Here is a 20786-nt window from a genome sequence, read left to right on the forward strand (position 1 = left end):
TACGATCCAGAACAGATTGACCTATGGCAGGAACATTTTCAGATGATCACTCTAACCGAGATCATGCGTCAGAAAGATGATGTTGCTTTTGGTTTCCTGTAAAGCTAGCATTCGCCTGCACAATTCATAAAACTCAGGGTATGACAACACAGACAGCTGTAGTTTCAATGAAGAACATTTTTGAATCAGGTATGGCTTATGTTGCTCTCAGCAGGGTGACGTCTCTCAGTGGACTCTATTTACAGGACTTGGATGAGAAAAAGATTTACGCCAATCCCGAGGTAACTGCATCACTCCAAACCATGAGACAAGCCAGCGTTGAGGAAATGATGTCTCTTCTTCAGGTCAGAGAAACAGCCAGCAGACCTGACACTCTTACACTGATCCATCACAAAACAGAGGGTTTGCCATCTCACATCAGCGACATCCGTCCATTATCCGTCCATTATCAGCAATTAGAAGAAGATCATTAAGGATTCTAAGCAATGCTGTTTCGGTGCTATGATGTGGTTTGAAGGCAGACTGGAATTTATCATTAATGTCGTTCTTATCCAGGTACACCTGGAGTTGTAGAAGAACTATCTTCTCAAGGATTTTGGACAGGAACGGGAGCTGCGAGATCGGCCTGTAATTCACATAGTCATTATAATCAAGGTTCCTTTTTTTAAGAACAGGCTGAACTCCATCATGTTTAAAAGCTGACGGGACGCAGCCAGAGAGTAAGGAAGAATTCAATAGCGATAAAATACTGGGTCCAATTACATCGAAGCAGTCCTTAACTATGCGAGATAGGAGAGTATCATGTATAGGATTAGTATTGTTCAGTTGTTCAACTAAGCGCTTGAGAGTAAGAAGTGACACGGGCTCAAACTGATGGAAAGTAGACGAACAGTCAGGGGTAAAAACAGGGCTTGACATTAAAGGAAGTGAAGACTTAAGAGATGAAACTTTATCTAAAAAGTGATTTAAAAATTGTTCGAATTAAAAATTTTAAATAGTGTTCGGGGGTTGTGACCATTGGCTAGGATAATTTTTGATAAAAAAGCTGCTTTGGCCATTTTGGCAGCAGTTTGGAATTTCGAGCGGTTGGTACGTAGGATTTCATAGGATACCTGGAGTTTATCTTTTCTCCACCTCCTCTCATCACGCCGACACAGACGTCGTAAGGCGCGTGTAGAGTCGTTAAACCAACATTGAGAATAAGTTCTAGGGCGCTTCATTTTAATAGGTGCAACAGTGTCAAGGATAGAGGAGCATATGGTTAACAAGGTGTTGGCAAAGTCCTCAACCATATGAGAGGTAAAAGAATCAAACGTAGTGGATGCAGAATTCAAAAAAGAAGCAGAAAAATTTGCCACAGTTTCAGCATTAACTGTACGCATAGGGCGAAGGAGCACTGTAAAATGTAATATTGTGTTTGATTAAAATTATTAACCTTCCTCTTGTGTTAGCTTTCTGTTATCATCTCTTATGTTAACGGCTCAGTTTTGACCCGTTAATTAAATCAGCTATAAAATACACTAAAAACAATAAGTTATCATCCAATTTGTTTCTCCTCTCTTGGTTACCTTGTTAGGCTTCCTTATCCATGAAAATGTTGGTTTTAATACCTTTGGTGTGGGCCTCTGGGTCTTTTTTGTCACAATACCCCTCGATTTCAATTAAAAAAAATAGTAAAATTAACCTCAAGTGAATTATATTAATAAATAAAAGGTTTTTGTGTTACCTGACTATTATTGAGGGCTATAGGACACATCTCTTAAATAAATCTGTTTTATAGATTTTTTCATTTTAAGATTAATAACCAAAATGACATCTATGGTGTTACGGGTCAATTTCGACCCATAGATATTTACATCAAGAAAAGACAAAAAATTGTTTTTTTTTCAGCAGTAGACCTTTAATATAAACTGAAAAACCCTACCTCTGGCGCCGGTGCCCACCTCTCAATTTTAAATCCATGTAGACATTGAGGGTTCTCGGGAGGGGCCGTGCTAACACCTGCTGCTCTCCGGCAGCAGCACCATGTCCTCCCCTGTTTTAAATGCACTTTAGAACAACACGCAGCAACACTAAACATGAGCGGGAGGAGGGAGGTATGGGGTCTTCACACACCCCCGTTCTCTGCCAGCCATCGGGGCGGGGCGCTGGGAGGAGGTGTTGGCTGACAGATTGGCCTCCCTGCTTCTGCGAGGCCTGGGGCGGTCTGCTTGCCTCCACCCCGGGGGAAAGGGTCACATCTCTTGGGTCTGGGTGCCGTTTCCCCCTCTGGGGGCGAGGGTACCTGGACCCGGGGTATAGAGTATGTTTGGGGAGTGCGATTGTGTGTACATGTGCATATATGTCTATTCCTACGTTGGATGAGTGCTGAGTGTTTGTATATGTGTGCATGAGGGTGGGAATGCATGTTTGTGTCTGTGTGTGCCTGTTTGTCTGTGTTTATATGTCAGGTCAGGTCTTAGACTCCACCTGCCTGGGAACACCCAGGCCCTCCAAAGTGTGGAGGCCTATCTCCCCTCACCACACTCCCTGCCGGTAACTGATGCACTCAGGGGTCGGTGCATTGGTGGTTCTTGGTGTCCGGGGCTGGGCGCTCAGGTATACACCAGCTCACTCCCGGTGGCTACTTGGCGGGGCCTGGTGCCTGTCGCTCGGTCAGGCCTCTTCCGGGGCAAAGGGGGCCCTCGAACCTCTGGCCTCGGGGCCTGCAGCTCGGTTCACTCTGGCACAGCTGGCTGCCGGCAGAGCCGGCGGGCGCGCCAGTGCAGCCCCCTCTGGCTTCTGCTCCGTGGCTACTGGGTGACCCCTCGTCTGGGGATCTCCTCAGCCCTTCCCAGGAGGGTGGCACGGATGCCCCTCCGGTGGTACTCCTTGGGCTGTCGCACTCTGGGGTCCCTGGATGTCTGGAGCCTGGATCTCCTCCATGCCTGCTTCATGCCCTGGGGGACGGGGCTATGGCCCTCCACACCCTCTAGCAGACCGTTACATGGGGAAACCTTCTGTATACAAGCGCGCTGATCCACACGGGTGTGCACATGGGTGTTCACTGTTCGTAGACATAAACTACACCTTTCTTAGCTGCTACTTCAAAGCACATTGTGCGCTGTCTGTGCTGCACAACAACATTCAATATTTAGTATTTATTGCTGTTTACACTTAGCTAGATTAACATGATGGTGTTGTGTTTAGTATGTTGCTTTGTTTTTTTTTTTGCTTGTTTTCTATTCTTTTTCTCTCAACAGGTGATCCAGGAGATTTTTTCTCTTTGTCTTTGTAAGTGCCCTTTCTCACTGTCCCTCTTCCCTTCTGTTTTTCTTTTCCTTCCTCTCTTTCTTTCTCCCTTTCCTATCCTCCAATCATGTCTGTCTCATCTGTAACTACTGAAAATAAAATAAATAATAACAACAAAAGTTGATCAAATGGACCAATACGGCAATGCCATGATGATCCATTTGGCAAAATAAATCCATTTGGTATCCTTGTTGGTCTTCAGACAACAATTCTGACGGCTAAAGAACCAAATGGGACAGACAAAAAAAAAAAAAAATATATAAACTGAAAAAAAAGAAAAAGTCCACTCCTCCTTTGTTTTGGTCATAGTCGTGGGTAATTGTGGGCTTTTTATCACTTCCTGATGATACAGCTGTGTCTTTGTGAAGTTTCCTTTGTGAAGTTCCTGTCCGAGGTCATATCTGGTAAAAAAAAATTAATAAATAAAATAAAATATCACAACTGATATTGTGATCCTGCAGTCCAGTGCTCATATTGAGGACCACACATTTTCACTGGTTCTTCTCAGGGATGCCACTCACAGCTTTGACTGTGAAAATCTGTACATTCCAGGCATAGTTGGTTTTTGCATTACTGACTGCCCAGATTTCTCTGCCGTATTTCCCTGGCTTACTGGGTCTGTATTGCCGGAAGGGGCATTCTCCTTGAAAAGTGGACAAGACGTTCATCCAGTGTCACCTCTGGCCCTGGGATGATCATCAGCGGAAGAAGCTGCACCCATCTCTCCCAGACATCCCTGATTGGAGCAAGCTTGTTAGACCTCGGTCTGATCTCTCTGTTGTCAAAGCTGAGGTCTCTTGAATCAAAATGATATCAAATGTGTGAAGTGACATCGTTGCCCAGAAAATATTTCTGCCTGTCGATGCGTGGCCTCATTGCAGCATCTGTACACTCCAGCAAGAAGAAGAACACATCCAGGTATTCCTCATCAATATCTTTCCACATGTCGCCATGGACTTTTTTTCCTTCAGAGGTTTATCATAGTAATGATGATTCCTTTTAGTGACAATGGCATAAATTGCTCAAAACATCTCTTGATCAGAATCAGAATCAGAATACTTTATTGATCCCTGGGGGAAATTATTTCTTTGTTACAGTGCTCCATTATACACCAACATTAACAAAACAGACAACACGCTAACTAAGAATAGTACAATATATATATATCTATATATATATATACATAAGTCACAATAATAAATAGCAGGAAAGAAACATAAGTCACACAATAATAAATAGCGGGAAAGAACCGTGTAGTTGTGGCAGTAACCAGTATGTTAAGCAGATGCATTATACAGGGAGATGGCCACAGGCAGGAATGATTTCCTGTGACGTTCAGTGGTGCTTTTCGGTACTCTCAGTCTCTCACTGAACGTGCTCCTGTGACTGACCAGCATGTCATGGAGTGGGTGGGAGGTGTTATCCAACATTGTCTTTATTTTGGACAGCATCCGCCTCTCCGACACCACCTTGAGGGAGTCCAGCTCCATCCCAACAACATTACTGGCCTAACGGATCAGTTTATCGAGTCTGTTGGCATCTGCGACCCTCAGCCTGCTCCCCCAGCATGCCACAGCATAGAGGATCGCACTGGCAACAACAGACTCGTAGAAAATCCTCAGCATTTTGTGGCAGATGTTGAAGGACCTCTGTCGCCTGAAAAAATAGAGACGACTCTGGCCCTTCCTGTAGAGTGCTTTGGTGTTTTTAGCCCAGTCCAGTTTATTGTCAATGTGGACTCCAAGGTATTTATAATCCTCCACAATGTCAACACTGACCCCCTGGATTGAAACAGGGGTCAAGTGTTTCCTTGTCTTCCTGAAGTCCACGATCAGTTCTTTGGTCTTTGCCACGTTGAGCTGCAGGTGATTCTGCTCACACCACGTGACAAAGGAGTCGACCACAGCCCGGTACTCCGTCTCATCATCCCTGCTGATGCATCCAACCACCGCTGAGTCATCAGAAAACTTCTGAAAATAGAGGTCTCTGTGCAGTGGCTGAAGTCCGTGGTGTAGAGGGTGAAGAGGAAGGGGGAGAGGACAGTCCCCTGTGGTGCCCCTGTGTTGCTGATCACCTTGTCAGACACACACTGTGGGAGACGTACATATTGTGGTCTTCCTGACAGGTAATCAACAATCCAGGACACAAGAGAAGCATCCACCTACATCGCTGCTAACTTATCACCCAGCAGGGTCGGCCTGATGGTGTTGAAAGCACTGGAAAAGTCAAAAAACATGACCCTCACAGTGCTCGCTGGCTGGTCCAGGTGGGTGTAGACACGATCAAGCAGGTAGATGATGGCGTCCTCTGTTCCGAGACGAGGCTGATAGGCAAATTGAAGGGGATCCAGATGTGGTCTGACAATGGGTCGCAGCTGGTTCAGGACGAGCCTTTCCAGGGTCTTCATGATGTGGGAGGTCAGTGCCACGGGCCTGTAATCCTGGGGGCCACTGGGACGTGGCGTCTTTGGTACAGGGACGAGGCATGATGTCTTCCACAACACTGGTACCCTCTGCAGACTCAGACTCAGCATAAACAGTTTATGAAAGACTCCACACAGCTGGGGGGCACAGGCCTTGAGGACGCGGGGACTCACTCCGTCTGGTCCAGCAGACTTGCCTGAGTGAAGTCTCCTCATTTGCATCTCCACCTGGTATTGAGTGAAGGTGATGGGTGGGGGAGGGGTGTCAGGAATCTCACAGGAGGCAACAGTGCTATGGGAAGAAAGAGGCTGGCACAGTGGTGTGGCTCTGGGTTCCAGGCTGACTACAGGTGAGGTTGCGGGGGTGTGAGCAGACACTGTGGTGTCGAATCTATTGAAAAACAGATTCAACTCGTTAGCTCTATCCTCACCTCCCTCAGCTCCCCTGCTGTTGGTTGGCCTGAATCCAGTGATGGTCTTCATGCCCTTCCACACCTCTCTCATGCTGTTCTGCTGGAGATTCCACTCCAGCTTCTTCCTGTAATTGTCCTTAGCCTCTCTGATCTTGTCCTTTAGTAACACCTGGACCTTCCTCACCTCCTCTTTATTGCCCTCTCTGAAAGCCCTCTTCTTGTTGTTGAGGAGAGCTTTGATGTCCTTAGTCACCCACGGCTTGTTATTTGGGTAACAATGAACAGTCTGAGTTGGAACAATGGAGTCGGTTATTGAGATTTAAATTTATAATCTGAATACGTACTTCCTGGCCACATTATTTTATAGAAGAGAAGGTCTAACTTTAGGCCTAAACGGTCTTGACAGGAGACACAGGCTTGTGCAGAGTATCCTTCTGCAGAAGCGAAACTGAAACCAGAGTCTAAGTGCAAGCAGAAGCTGACACACACATACACCCACATACATACACATCGTAGATAGACTCAGTTATATAGGTAAAAGTTAATTATGTTTTGCTTGCAACTGCAAAAATTGTGCGTGCATATGTGACTGTTTGATGAAGAAGCAGGTGCAGGATGTTCCAGAGACAAGCGACAGCGAAGGCGAGCGTCCGGGGACAACAGGAAGGCACCTGGATGGAGACGCGACGATGTTCTTTTTAAACTATGTTAAAAGTCATTGTGGTTTTGGTTTCTGTCTGGCAACAGAAGGGGGGCTGTACTGTTTCACCCCTATAAATATTGGGTTCTGACTATTGTAAGGGAGTTCAACACTGAATCTGTACAGTGTTGGCTCCACGCTGCGTGTATTCATTAAAATGCCGTCTAATTGCACACGGCCGGATCAGGGGTGGTTATTTTGGATTCCTCCTCAATATCTGAACCTTAACACGGTGCAGAAAGTTATGTAGTCTGTGATACACTCAGTTAGCCCATTGATGTCCTCAGCGTGAGGCTCACAGAGTGTCTCCCAGTCGGTCACCTCGAAACAGTCCTGTAGTTCCGCTAAGGCCTCCTCTGACCACCTCCTAACGCTCCTCGTGGTCACAGGTTCCCTCCTCACAATTGGCACATAGCGGGGGGTGAGTTGAATCAGGTTATGGTCTGACCTACCAAGTGGGGGGAGGGAGGAGGAGCTGTATGCATCCTTTACATTAGCATACAGCAGATCTAGAATTTTCTCTCCCCTGGTGGGACAGTACACATATTGTCTGAATGTTGGAAGTGTATTGTCCAGTGATACATGGTTGAAGTCACCCGAGATCACAATAAAGGCACTCGGGTGCTGAGTCTGTAACCGGGCTATGGCAGAGTGAATACTGTCACATGCAGCTGTGGGGTTAGCAGAGGGAGGAACATAAAAAGCCACCAAGATCACGTGAGAAAATTCCCTGGGTAAATAATACGGCCTGAGTCCAACAGCACACAGTTCAATGTCCGGGCAACAAATCCTTCCTTTGATTGTTATGTTGGCAGGGTTACACCACCGGTTGTTAACTAAAACAGCAAGCCCACCTCCTTTCCGCTTACCGCTAGCGATGCTGTCCCTGTCCGCCCGAACAGTGTGGAAGCCTTCCACTGAAGCATTCTCATCGGGAATATCCTGGTGCATCCATGATTCGGTGAAACACATCAGGCTACACTCTCGGTATTCCCTCTGACTCCGTGCCAGTGCTACGAGCTCGTCGATTTTATTTGATAACGACCGCACATTTCCCATCACGATAGACGGCAGACATGGTTTATACCTCCTCCTCGCTTCGAGCCTCCGCTGTCTCACCGTCTCCTTCTTTTTTCTCTTCTGTCCTTGACCTCTGCATCCCCGATGTGTTTTCCTCCAAATTTCAGCTGGTACTTCTGCGGGCCTGGCCAGCGAGCCGGCCGGCATCAGGGCGATCAGCTGATCTCTGGAGTAAAGAGTCCGTGCGTGTAGGAGATGTGCCGCGGTCCTGTTCCTTGATAAAAGTAGCAGTTCCACGGCCACCAGAAGAAGAAAAACTCTCTCAATCCACATGATTGAGTAAAATATAATAAACGGGTGAAAATACAAGTCAGGAAAAAAAAATACGTAAGAAAAAGAGCTAAACTAAAAGAAAAGGCTGGAGCGACTGTAACAGGCTGCACGCTGGTTGACGCATGCGCACATGATGTCACTGACTTTGGTCAGAGCAAAGCTTGTGATTCCAGGGGTCATTTTGATGACATTTGCAGCAGCTCCCCTGCTCTTGAGGTACTGAGCTCCAAAAGATCTTACCATTTTTGGACTTGAATCTTTCAGCAGGAGTAGCTTCAGCACCAGCGACCTCCACCTCTGATCAGATGTGTCTGTGTCTTCTGGATGATAGTCCACATTGTCTTCCTCCTTAGAAACCTGCCCATCTGAATCGTTGTGCTGCTCTGTGTCCTCTCCTTCATTTTCACCAACAATATGATCCAGAACTTGGCTCACTGTAAATCTTCTTCTCATTTTTGTATGCTGGAAATTGTAAATGTGCACTCTGGAAGTCAAATGGCCACTCAAATGAGTGAATTCACCTCACATGTCTTGACATGCCATCTTTATTTTGTTTTGTTTTTGTGCAGGTATACTGGGAAAAACACGCAAAATAAGAATCCCCTAAAGCTCATATGATTATGAGATGAGCTTGGTGTCAGTGTTTTAGCTGATAGTTCACTTATGATTTCAGTTTTGGCTTTAATTATTGCTTTATACTCATAATATTATACCTGGGTCGAAACTGACCCTAACAACACAAAGGTCATAATTTCAACTAGGGCATTTTATAATTTAGTGAAAAGATTTGTATTTTGTTTTATTTTGTAGAAATAGAGGTTCCTGACAAAGTCAAAAGGCCTTGATACAATAAACAAATGTATGTGTTTTTTTTATGCATTTGAAATTTAAAATGGGTCGGTGCCGACCCTAACACAAGAGGAGGGTTAAATAGGCTGAACTAAATTTTTATCAATTTGTTATTAGAACTCGATTTAAATAAGTTGCCAGTTCTTTTTATGCAAAAATGCTGATAAACTCAATTTATTTGAGTTTTCTTAACTTAGAAAAACTAAGTAAGCCGGAAGTTTTGCTTCTCAGGGCGGAAAGATGAAAGATGTGTTTTGAAAATGCCACGTGACTACCGTCCTCCTCCCTCGTGGATCAGTCCATGTGTTCATGGTGCATTTGTTATGGAATATGTTGAGCAAACCTGGAGAAGCGTCAGCTCAAGATATTATTGTTGTCATTGCTGTGGATCTTTACCTGATACACTGACTTGGTGAGTAAATGTTTACTCTTATTAGAACTGATTTGTGTCTTCTCTTAGTTTAGCACCAGGTTTCTAATCTTGCTAGCTAGTTAGTGTTAGAATAGTGTTGCTGCTGCCGCTGGGCTCATGTTACTTAAAAATTAACACCACAGCCTTAAAAACCTTACATAAAACTATGTCGTTGAAATTTTCTGTTGATTGTTTGAAATAAAAAAAGTGAGATAAGAGCCAACACAAAATTCTTCGGGACGTGCAGCCGTTAGGGGTGGGGTGTGGGGGGTTTTTCAACTAACTAACTAACTAACTATATATATATCATGTTTAACCTGAGTAGTAAAAGACCGTAGGGGGGTTGAAAAGAATACGCCAGGAGTTAGCTGTGCTCGCGGACTCTATCAAGCCTTGACCTCCAGGTCAGCTATCGCGCTGGTGGATAACAGAGCTCTCCGAAAACGTGGAAGCACTTTTGCAAATAAGTGATATTTTGATAAATTAAGTAGATATTTGAGCATTACACAGCTACATTCTCGCCTGAAAATATCTTAAAAGGTCATTTTGTGACCCAGAAAGGGTAGTCTGGGGAAAACGAGGATCGCATTTATCGGCCACGGTTGTACTTGTAAGCGCGGCAATGGCGGAGGACCGCGGCTAAAAAACGTATTACTTTTTCTGGGTCAAAAAATAAACTTTTAAGATATTTTCAGGCGTGAATGTAGCTGTGTAAAATTCAAATATCTGCTCGATTTATCAAGACATCATATATTTGCAAAACTGCTCTGACGTTTTCAGAGACGTCCATTTTTTTTCATGCTTTGTGGCAGCTTTTGAACATCTGTGGCATCTATTAATGTCAAATCTAGCCTTTATTTAACAACATAAGCAAACTCTATGTTACAATGATTGCACAGCCATTAAGGATCAAGTAGGTTTCTGAAGAATGTTCTGTTTTTTCTCCCTCTGCTTGCTTCTTACTGTCTTTGAGGCTCGGGACCAGCAGTACTGCTATTGGAAAGAAAGACATCAACTCAGTGGTATTTTGGTTTTCAAATATATTAGCAACTGTCAGTGACATTTATATTAATCAGGCTGAACTTTAATCACACTTTAGATCAGCCTGTTTTACTTATTGTTTTGTTTTTGCTTTAGTTTGGGGAAGTTGTTTCTTTACTGATCTTTTCCTGGCTTCTGTTATTAGACTTGAGATATGACTGCACTGTGCTGTTGCTGGTGACTCCAGTTAATTCTACAAGACATGCTGTGTAAGTAAACAAACAACAACAGTTTGGACTGCATTTCTTGAAAGATCACATCCCCCAAACTTAGTTTAGAGGGTCTACACTGTATATAGTGAAGTCTGCAAGTTTTCTAACAGCAAAATTTGTTTTGTGCCCAAATCATTTTGCACATCATTAGAATGAAAGTTATTGGCCATGTTTGCATAGCCCTTTTTAAAATGATGCTTTCATGACATTATTGTATGTTGGATGGTGGTCAGGGCTATCCAGACTGACAATTGGGACATTGAATGTCATCTCTCCGGTGGGGAGGGAGCCTGAGATTGTCTAAATTGGAGTCTGTTCTATACCAAATGCAGAAAAAAATGTTTTAAGAAAGCAATTAAGTTCATGTTCCAAAAAATATGATTGTTTGCTTGTAGGACAACAGGAGAGATGAGTCCTCCATCACAGATGGTGTGGTCAGTGAAGATGGTCGCCTGCAGGTTCAAGCTCATTGCATCTCCAACCCACATCCACTGCCACTGTACTTAAGGGAAGTTAAAGACTTTCTTCTGCACCTACATTTGGATCACCTGGATCCATGACAGTCATTCAGGCAGTAATGCCTGGCCTGGAAACAAGCCATCCTTAAAACATTACAACATTCCAGCTCCTGTGTTGGAATGAAAAACAAATGTGTTGTTTAAATTAGAGACTGCACTTGTGACAGAACAATAAATATTTTATTTTGATTATATAAGTGAGTACAAAACAAACTTGTGGTAGGCCTAAACTTATTTTCAGAATAATTACATCTGAGACTTTGTTTCATTGTAAGATTATAACAGTGATGGCAATATAATTGTTTGTTGTTCAGCAGAACAGTGTCCAGTATGTTGGCTGTTATACTTTGTTGTGTATGAAAATAAAAGTTGGGCTCATTTTAACATCATTACAAAAAGTGTTGTTAATTATTTTTAATCATATTCAGGTTACCACAAATTGTTTTTTTCATTTACTTGAACTTGAAATGTTTGTCAGTAGGTAAACAATTAGTATTGTACATTCAGAAATATCAAGTTATTCTTAATACTGCAGACTTGCAATGTATAAGTTGTCCTAACAGTCTTCTTAAGTAAGCTTTACTTAGTTTTTTTGAGGCAATGAGTTTCCATAATTTTTTTGAGTTCTGGGAACTAACACGGCTGTACAGTGTACTCAAAATGAGTAAGCTGCCCTAACTTGGTCACCTTACGTAAACTTGATCCAATTTCTTTGAGTTCTGGGAACAAATGAGCTTATACAGAATACTCAAAATAAATAAGTTGTCCTAATTTAGTCATTTTTAGCTAAGCTTTACTCAATTTTTTTGAGGCAACGAGTTTCCATATTTTTTGAGTTCTGGGAACTAATTAGATTTTACTGTGAGGGCCTCAATGTGCAATTCAGTATTACCTAAGTCAACAGCAAAGATTGTTAATATCCTTGATGCAAATGTCCAAGCAATATGAAAAGACCAGGTCAAGGGTATGGCCTTTAACATGGGTTGGTTCATTAACCCACTGAGTGAGGTTAAAAGAGTCAGTTAATGAAAGAAAGTCTTTAGCCAATAGGTCGTTCATACAGCAGACATGTATATTAAAATTGCCAGTAAGAAGAACACAGCCATATTTAAAAAGAACAGATCCTAAAAAGTCATTGAATTCAGAGATGAAAGTCTTGATGTACTTAGGCGGACGATAGACCACAACACACAGAGTAGTCAAAGAGCCAGTCATCTCCAGTAGCTGTGCTTCAAAGCTAGGGTAGGTAGGGGAGGGTAGCAGCCGAACTTTATGTTTATTTTTAAAAACCGAAGCTAAGCCACCATCTCTGCCAGTGAGCCTCGGCGAGCTAAAAAAGACACAGTCTGGAGGGAGAAGCTCATAGAAGGGGATGAACTCACCGGGAGAAGTCCACGTCTCCGTCAGGAGTAAAACATCCAGACTAGAATACTCTAGAGACTAGAGTTATAATAGGAAACCAAGTCCTCTTGGGTGAGCAGATCATGAAAATGCAAAAGAAAGGATATCAGGATTGATTTTCTTAATATTTTGAAAAGAAATGGTACAAGGGTTCTTGGTTATAGAAAAGGTCATTTTGACATTGAAAGAAAAAGAAGCAAGGGATCAGAAATCAGCAGTTTACCCACACAGCCAGCTGTAGCTTTTCTACGCACAGCCCAACACACACCCAAAAAACAGCCGAGAGAGCACAGACTACGCCCATGGGTCCACCTCCCCTGCAGCGGCACTGCAGACCACGCCCCGCCACACACATCAAACATGTAAAATAAATATTTATGCACGTTTGCATTCACTTTTTGTTATTTTTACACGGTGTTCTGAATGATTAACAATGGTCTACAGCCAATCTTGTGTATTGTTATACAAACTTTGAAAGCTAAATATTTTATATGAGAGTAAGAAAGAAAAGTATATCTTTGTGTCCACCTTTCTCTGTTAATGCCCTACCTGGCCCCCTGGCAAAAGCTTTGCTAGAGCCGCCCCTGCACAGTTACCAGCTGTCAGCTACACAAAAAAGGAGCTTGGTGTTATTTGTCTCTCAGAATCAGTTCATAACTTCCCTTCAACTCATTCATGTCACCTTAAAGGTAAACCTGTTTTTCCATCACCTGTTCAGCTCTGATGATTCAGTAAGGACATCTCCTGGTTTGGACCAGCCCTTTTTTCAGCTGTGGCTCCAGCAAACATCAGCTGATACTAGAAATTAAAATCAAATGAATTCTAAAAACAGCTGATCAAGCTTAAACGTGCTGCTGTTGTTTAGCGCGATAAACAAACAAGAGAGAAAAGCCGATCATTGATCAGTTTCATGATTGAAGTTTCAACAGGCGAGAGAATGACAGGGGAGGCTGTCATAAAGTTCAACATCAGTAACATAGCACACACACAGCTGTATAGAAACTCCGTCGTGCTAGCTAGCATGCAGTACGAGTTATTGTAACTGATTGTAAAAAGTCAGCACGATGAAAAGAAACTATACCTAAACTCGGTTTTTTATCTCACCCAAATAGAGTGTAGTTCATAACTTCTTACCTGAAATTCAGGTCACCTCACCCTCTGACCGGCAGCCTGATCCACGATTGAGCTCCGCGTTAGCCTCACCTCACACTTTTTCCCGCATGTACTTTCTGTCATACACCGGTAGCTAGCTGCCCTTTGTTGGAGCTCCGGGTTAGCAGCCACCACACAACTCAGTTATTTTTCCCACATCGACCAGCATCTGGACAACCACCTTTCACTGTTTATACCGTTACTAAAATGAATAAATGAATCATCGGCCCATATAAATGAAAAATAAGTTTCAGCACGATCTGGCACCTGCTCACAGTGCCAAAACCACTGGTTAATGGTTTCCTGACCACGGTATTACTGTGCTCAATCGGCCTGCCCACTCTCCTGACCTGAACCCCATAGAGAATCTGTGGGATATTGTGAAGAGAAAGTTGAGAGACGCAAGACCCAACACTCTGGATGAGCTCAAGGCCGCTATCGAAGCATCCTGGGCCTCCATAACACCTCAGCAGTGCCACAGGCCGATTGCCTCCATGCCACGCCACATTGAAGCAGTCATTTCTGCAAAAGGATTCCCGACCAAGTATTGAGTGCATAACTGAACATAATTATTTGAAGGTTGACTTTTTTTGTATTAAAAACACTTTTCTTTTATATGTCGGATGAAATATGCTATTTTTTTGAGATTTTGGGTTTTCATTAGTTATGTATGCCAAAATCATCAATATTAAACACAATGAAAGGCTTGAACTACTTCAGTTGTGTGTAATGAATCTAAAATATATGAAAGCCTAATGTTTATCAGTACATTATAGGAAATAATGAACTTTATCACAATATGCAAATTTTTTGAGAAGGACCTGTATATACTGAATACTAGTAAAAAAAATGAAGTAATGCACTCCTTTCAAGGACGCCCCAAAGACCATCACTTTTCAAAATAATAATAATAATAAGTAATACAAATAATATGAAAGTTAATTACATGACAAAGATGGTGTTTGTGATCTTGAAGAATCTAAACGTGATAAGGAAATGAAAGAAAGTCCTTGAGAAAAAAAATACAAACATTTTCATTTTTTCCCAGGATAATTCAATATAAAAGATTCTCTTACTAAACAAAATGAACAGTGTAATTAAAAGTCTGAAAGGCACTGCATATATTTATATGGTAAACTGACTAATTCAAGCAGCAAACACTAGCAGTGCAAAAATGTATCTAACTAGCTGACAGACTTTAAAGTCACAGGAAGATATATCAAAATGGTGACTTATGCCAGAACAAATGACTTGACAGACATAAATCCTAAATTTCCTTTAAGTAAAAAAAAATGGTAACATAGTAATAAGTGGTCCCTAGTGACTATACTCAAAAATATGCAAAAACTAATTTAGTGGAAATTTTACCTGCTCAAGAATACATTAAACATCCACTATTTAATTGAAAATAACAAAGTTTGTATACTTTTAGAAAGGATTATTAGATATTTGGGGATACTAGCTGTAAAGAGGGTCTCGTACATTTACGAGCATCTAATTTCGTGGATTTAATGGTTTAAAAGTTTAATAGGTTTTTGAACTTCATAATAAAATTGAGTCCATTATTGGCAAAAAAAATGCTTAATAAATAATAATAAGGTTGCAGAAGTACAGAAAAAACTGTCATGTACGTTATAGTATGTAAATTCAAAAACTGTATAGAGAGAATGGCGCAATGAAAACAATAAAAAAAAGATGAACTTTATTGAGTAGAATATAGGCAGTAAGAGTTTTGTAATTAACTTTTAATTATGTTTGCCAAAGACACTGACAGTAAATTAACCCAGTTCTACCTGCTAGCTAAAGATGTTATGCTTCTCCCCCTTAGGGACTAGTAAAAGCGCTATACAGGGCATTTACCATTTATACCGTTTAGGACAACTATAGAAAGTTACTAAAACAACCATTGATGAAAACTTATCAAATTTTCAGTATTTACCTTTGTCATAGTTTTCGATTCTTTGGTATCCTTTTGTCCTCTACGTTCTCAAACACCAGGGAGAGAAAAGGCTGCAACTGACAAAAGACCGCGAAGACTAGACGCTAGGCGCAATCTGCTCCTCCCTCTTTTTAAACGAGGCAATAGCAGCTGCTCACATCAAAAACACCTTTATTTAAAAAGTCTTTTTACACCTGATACAAACATTTTAAAAGTCAAAAAATACACAACTTTAAAAGAAAAAAAATATTTTTAAGAGTTTTTTACGCATAGGGATGGTTAATATGTTTAGAAAATTAATATATAATATTTGTCAAATAATTGTCACCCAAATCAACATCATAATAAAAATATAATTAATAAAATATATAATAATGATAAGAAGAATAATAACAGTTTACCTAAAAGCTCTTCTAACATTAGACTGCTTTTGTAAAGTTTCAATAGTGTCAATACACCATAAGGACAAAGGAGTTTCACAGTTGAAGTGTGACTGCTTGAAAGACCCCATTCCCTCTGCTTTCCACTAGTTGAAAGAAAATATAAATTATTTCTGGTTATATAATTTGAGGGCACAAGTTTGAAGAGTAACATTTTAACAGATCGGTAATATACTTCAGGAGCTTTACTGGATCTGATTAACCAAAACTTCCAACTTCCATGTAGCTAACTGTCTTTTCTCTAATACAGTAGAGCGTATCTGATCTACAAAAAATCCTGAACTGCATGTTTGCTCAAGTAAATAGTCTTAATTGTTTGAACAACCAGTAATTCTTAATTTGCAAATGCCAAATCTGGATTTTGTCTGTGTAATTCACTTTTATCTTAGGTTTTTTATTTGTATTTTTTGCTTTTCTTTTTTTTTACTCTTGTGTCTCTTTTAATCGCTTATTATTGCTGCTGTGACAAGTGAATTTACCTAAGAAGAATCATGAAGTCCTTATTTTATCTTATCTAAGCCTCACCATGCAGCCTACCATGCAGAGCACTGAAAGTTCAAATTAAGTACTTAAGATGAAATCTAAAATTAAAAATTAACCAGTGTCAAACCAGTTATTTGGAATAGTGTGCAGAGTGTTTTGAGTAACATCAGAAACACCAAAGTTCCTATAGTCTCACTCGACAGCTGGGTTGTAGAGTCTGATAACACATAACATCTTGAGGTCTCAACGTGGACTTTGAGTACATTCGCTAGCCAAGGCTAAATACTAACGGTGTGTTCACACCGAACGCGATAGGCACGAGCGAAAACGCCCCAAATGCACCTAATTTGACGCGTGCAGATTCGCACCTCAACGCGTGTCCAAGAAAAATCCATCGCGCGTCAAAATATGCAATTTTGACGCACGTGAACCGGACATGTGGGAGGAAGTTGTGCCAGACAGTATCTTTGCTAGATGGCAGCTGTCGAGCTAGCATTTGAAGAGAAAGTCTCCCTCGTCTATCTACTGTGGAGAGCAGAGCAGCGGCGTAAAAGACGTCCTCGCCGTACCTGGGTCCATCAGCTCCTCCAGAGGCGTGAGCAGTTTGGTGAGTTTCACCACTTGCTCGAGGAGCTGCGCCTAGATGACGGCCGATTCCAGCGATACCACCGTATGTCACCCGGCCAGTTTGAGGACCTGCTTTCCCGCGTCGGTCCCAGGATCGCCCGCCGAGACACCAACTACAGCCGCTCAATCCCACCTGCAGAGCGTCTGTCCATCTGCCTGAGGTCAGTAAAAGTGTTTAAAACGGTAGTCCTTTATTGATACCTGTGCTAATATATGCTAAACTATCGTTTATACACTGCTAACATGGATTTGCTATGCTAACAGTGAATGCCGTCGGTGTTTACTGATAGCAAACTGTGGTACGGAGACGACTGTTTATAATATTTCTAGTGATACTCGAAAGGTCTCATCAAGTCCCGATTTATTTCGATTTCTGCTGTTTTCAGTGTTTGCAATGATAGCATGGCTGTGGTGTCTATCAATGTATGCTCTCTGTGTTTGCTGATATCACACTGTGGTATGAAGACCACTGTTGGTAATCTTTGTAGTGATACTCTCCTTTTTTTATTTACACCTGGTTTAATTCTGGTATAGTTGAATATTTGTATATAATCCCTGCAGCTGTCAGGCTCTATAACAGGGGTCACCAGCCTTTCTTAAAACTGAGAGCTAGATAAAATTGTGAACAGTTTTGTTCATCTTTAGTTGTATGATTCTAGCATATTCTATCTTGATATGCTGTCTTATCACAGGTTAATTTTTCAAAAATATCAACAATGATTTAAGCAAGGAAAGGGCTACATGTCAACATACAACTCTTTATTTCTATTAATGTCTTACTTCATTCCTACCTGATTCACATGTTTAGGCATTATGAGTGATTGGCTCACTGTAGTGGTAAAAGTTGCTACCAATCAAATTATGATATGTTAAAGTTAAAACAAAACACAACTGACTGTTTTATATTATATCTAATATATGTTATGTAATTATCCTTATAATTACAAAATGTTTTATGTAAGATTTATGTTTTGTAATTTAAATCTGACATCACAAAAGTGTTTTGGAATTTGAATAATGTATTTTGTAACTGCAGTACACATAATACTAATTTTGAACAATTTTGTCCAGGTTCCTTGCCACCGGGGACTCCTTCAGGACCATCGTGTTCAGTTTCAGAGTCGGTGTGTCCACAGTGTGCCAGATCACCCCCCAGGTAGCGACGGCCATCTGGGACTGTCTAGTGGACGACTTTTTTTATTTTATTTTTTATTTATCCTTTATTTATCCAAGTAAAAAATCTCATTGAGATTAAAAATCTCATTTTCAAGAGAGACCTGGCATCATGACAACAAAAGTCAAAATACGCATACCACATAAATATACAACATTCAAAACAAATACAATATCCCATAACAACATGTGCAAAATATACAACAGCAGATCAAACCAAGAGTACATTAAAAACAATCACACTGTGTAAAAGAGCCACTCTCTCGTTCCTTTAAAACAGACTTAAACTCTCCCAAGGTAACCAATTCCGATAATCTCAGTTCCTTCTGCAGATCATTCCAGGAAGCAGGGGCAGCGTATTTAAAAGCCTTTTTCCCCAATTCTGTTCTGATCCTAGGGACAATCAACTGTATTGTATTGTGAGAACGGCTGTGCCTTCACCTGGAGACTGGCGGTCCATCACAGAGGGATTCCAGGACGCTGGAACTTCCCTCTCTGCTGTGGAGCTCTGGATGGGAAGCACATCCAGACAAAGGCACCCCATATATCACATAGGAGACACACACATTGATATACACGAAATACTTGTTCCATTTCTTTTTTTGTGGTGCCCAAATTTATGCACCTGCTTGATTTTGTTTAAACAATTATTGCACACTTTTTGTAAATCCAGTAAACTTCTTTTCACTTCTCAAATATCACTGTGTGTCTCCTGTATGATATATTTAACTGACATTTTTTATTGTAACAACCAACGATTTATACAGGAAAATAATGGCTATTAACAAGTTTGCCCAAACTTTTGCAACAAGGTTGCCCAAACTTTTGCATCCCACTGTATTACTATATTCTGTCATTAGTATAATATGAAATAAATTCTACATGTGTCAAGTCGTGTGCCAACATTTGCTGTGTAGTAGAACTGAGACATTAGTCACTATAAAAATTTATTTGAAATAATATTAAAATTCTCAAACAGAAAAACATTAAACATAAATATATAAAATATAAGTATTTACAGAGAGACAGAAATAAAAAGGACCCAGCTGCTCTTCAGAGCAGGAACAAGGCTGAGGAGGAAATGCTCCATTGGAGACTGGCATGGCCTCTTCAGGGACACCAGGATGGCCAGCTCCACCGCCGACGGACCATCCTAGGACCAGTCCCTGATCTGCCTCGGAGCTGTCCTCCTCTCTGGGCCTGTAAAACAGCACAAAACACAAAGAAATGACAAGGCTGCTACTAGATTTTAATTTCAACATTGAAAAAAAACAAAAAACAAAAAAACAGGATATAATCAGATTAGTTGTAGATATTTAGTAAAGGTGATCACAAGGGAATCCCACCGAGTAAAAAGCTATCAGTGCTGCTGTACATCTGATGCTACAATTGCATACCTGTGGGTGCAGCAGCAGGAGCTCAGGGACTGGGGAGCAAAGAGAAGCAACAGGGGATGCTCTGCTGCAGAATCAGTTGGTTCTGTCAAGACAATATTAAATGTTAACAGACTGAATACAATAATCATAGAGAAAGTATATACAGTGGTCCCTCATTTATTGCAGCAGGGGTTGTCAGAATAACTAGCCCCTCGCCACGCACTTTATACACTTTTTTGCCCACACACATGAACATTAGTCACAGTTTTCACAAGTTGATTCTCAAAGTGCAAACCTTTGTAGATTGCAAAACGTAAAAGTATTATGCCGTGTTTTGTCCTCATCTGCCTGCCACTTTCGTGAGCCTTTTTCCCTCGCGGTGCAGGTGTCTATTTCCGAATGAGGGTCATAGTTATGGGTGTTTTTGTGCTGTTTTATCTATTGGAGGTGATGGTTATAAAAACAAAACATGATAAATTTGACAAGCGCAGGAGACACGACACGGAGGATATTTGTCAATCAGGCTGCAGAATGCAATGCTGTACTGTGCAAAAAATAATAATAAATCAGCGAAAAAGCGAGGCAGTGACGGATGAGCGGGACCACTGTGTGCTGTTTATTAATAAACAAAATATATTCCTATATGACAACATGCATAAAAGCAGAACGGTATTTGTACATCAGTGGGAAAATAGCGGTGGCTTGCTAGCTTTTGTGCGGCTTCCCCGGGTCAGTGAAACATGTAAAAAGAGAAATGAATGAACTTACCAGGTTGCCCGATCTCTTCACATATCTTCCTCCAAGCTCGGTCCTTTATATTCCTGTCTCGGTACAGAAAGCAGCTGTTGTCGCACAGCTCCGGGTTGTTTGCTACGGCGTTGATTAGCCTTCCCTCCATTGAAGAATGAAGGGCTTTGGTTTGATCTGCCCCTTTGACCTGGTTACAGCCACGTCACCAGGCTCCTGATTGGTCGACGCGGCGCG

The 20786-nt window shown here is 41.5% G+C and overlaps 1 long non-coding RNA gene across 1 annotated transcript; it reads left to right on the forward strand.

Annotated features, from left to right (window-relative positions):
• Positions 1–10443: 10443 nt before the first annotated feature.
• Positions 10444–11262, forward strand: LOC134620036 (uncharacterized). The gene is made up of 3 exons (XR_010092072.1): positions 10444–10462; positions 10627–10690; positions 11089–11262. It is a non-coding gene; the product is annotated as an uncharacterized LOC134620036 (long non-coding RNA).
• Positions 11263–20786: the final 9524 nt, after the last annotated feature.

This window comes from Pelmatolapia mariae, linkage group LG23, assembly GCF_036321145.2.
Source record: "Pelmatolapia mariae isolate MD_Pm_ZW linkage group LG23, Pm_UMD_F_2, whole genome shotgun sequence".
In the NCBI taxonomy this organism is placed as follows: domain Eukaryota; kingdom Metazoa; phylum Chordata; class Actinopteri; order Cichliformes; family Cichlidae; genus Pelmatolapia; species Pelmatolapia mariae.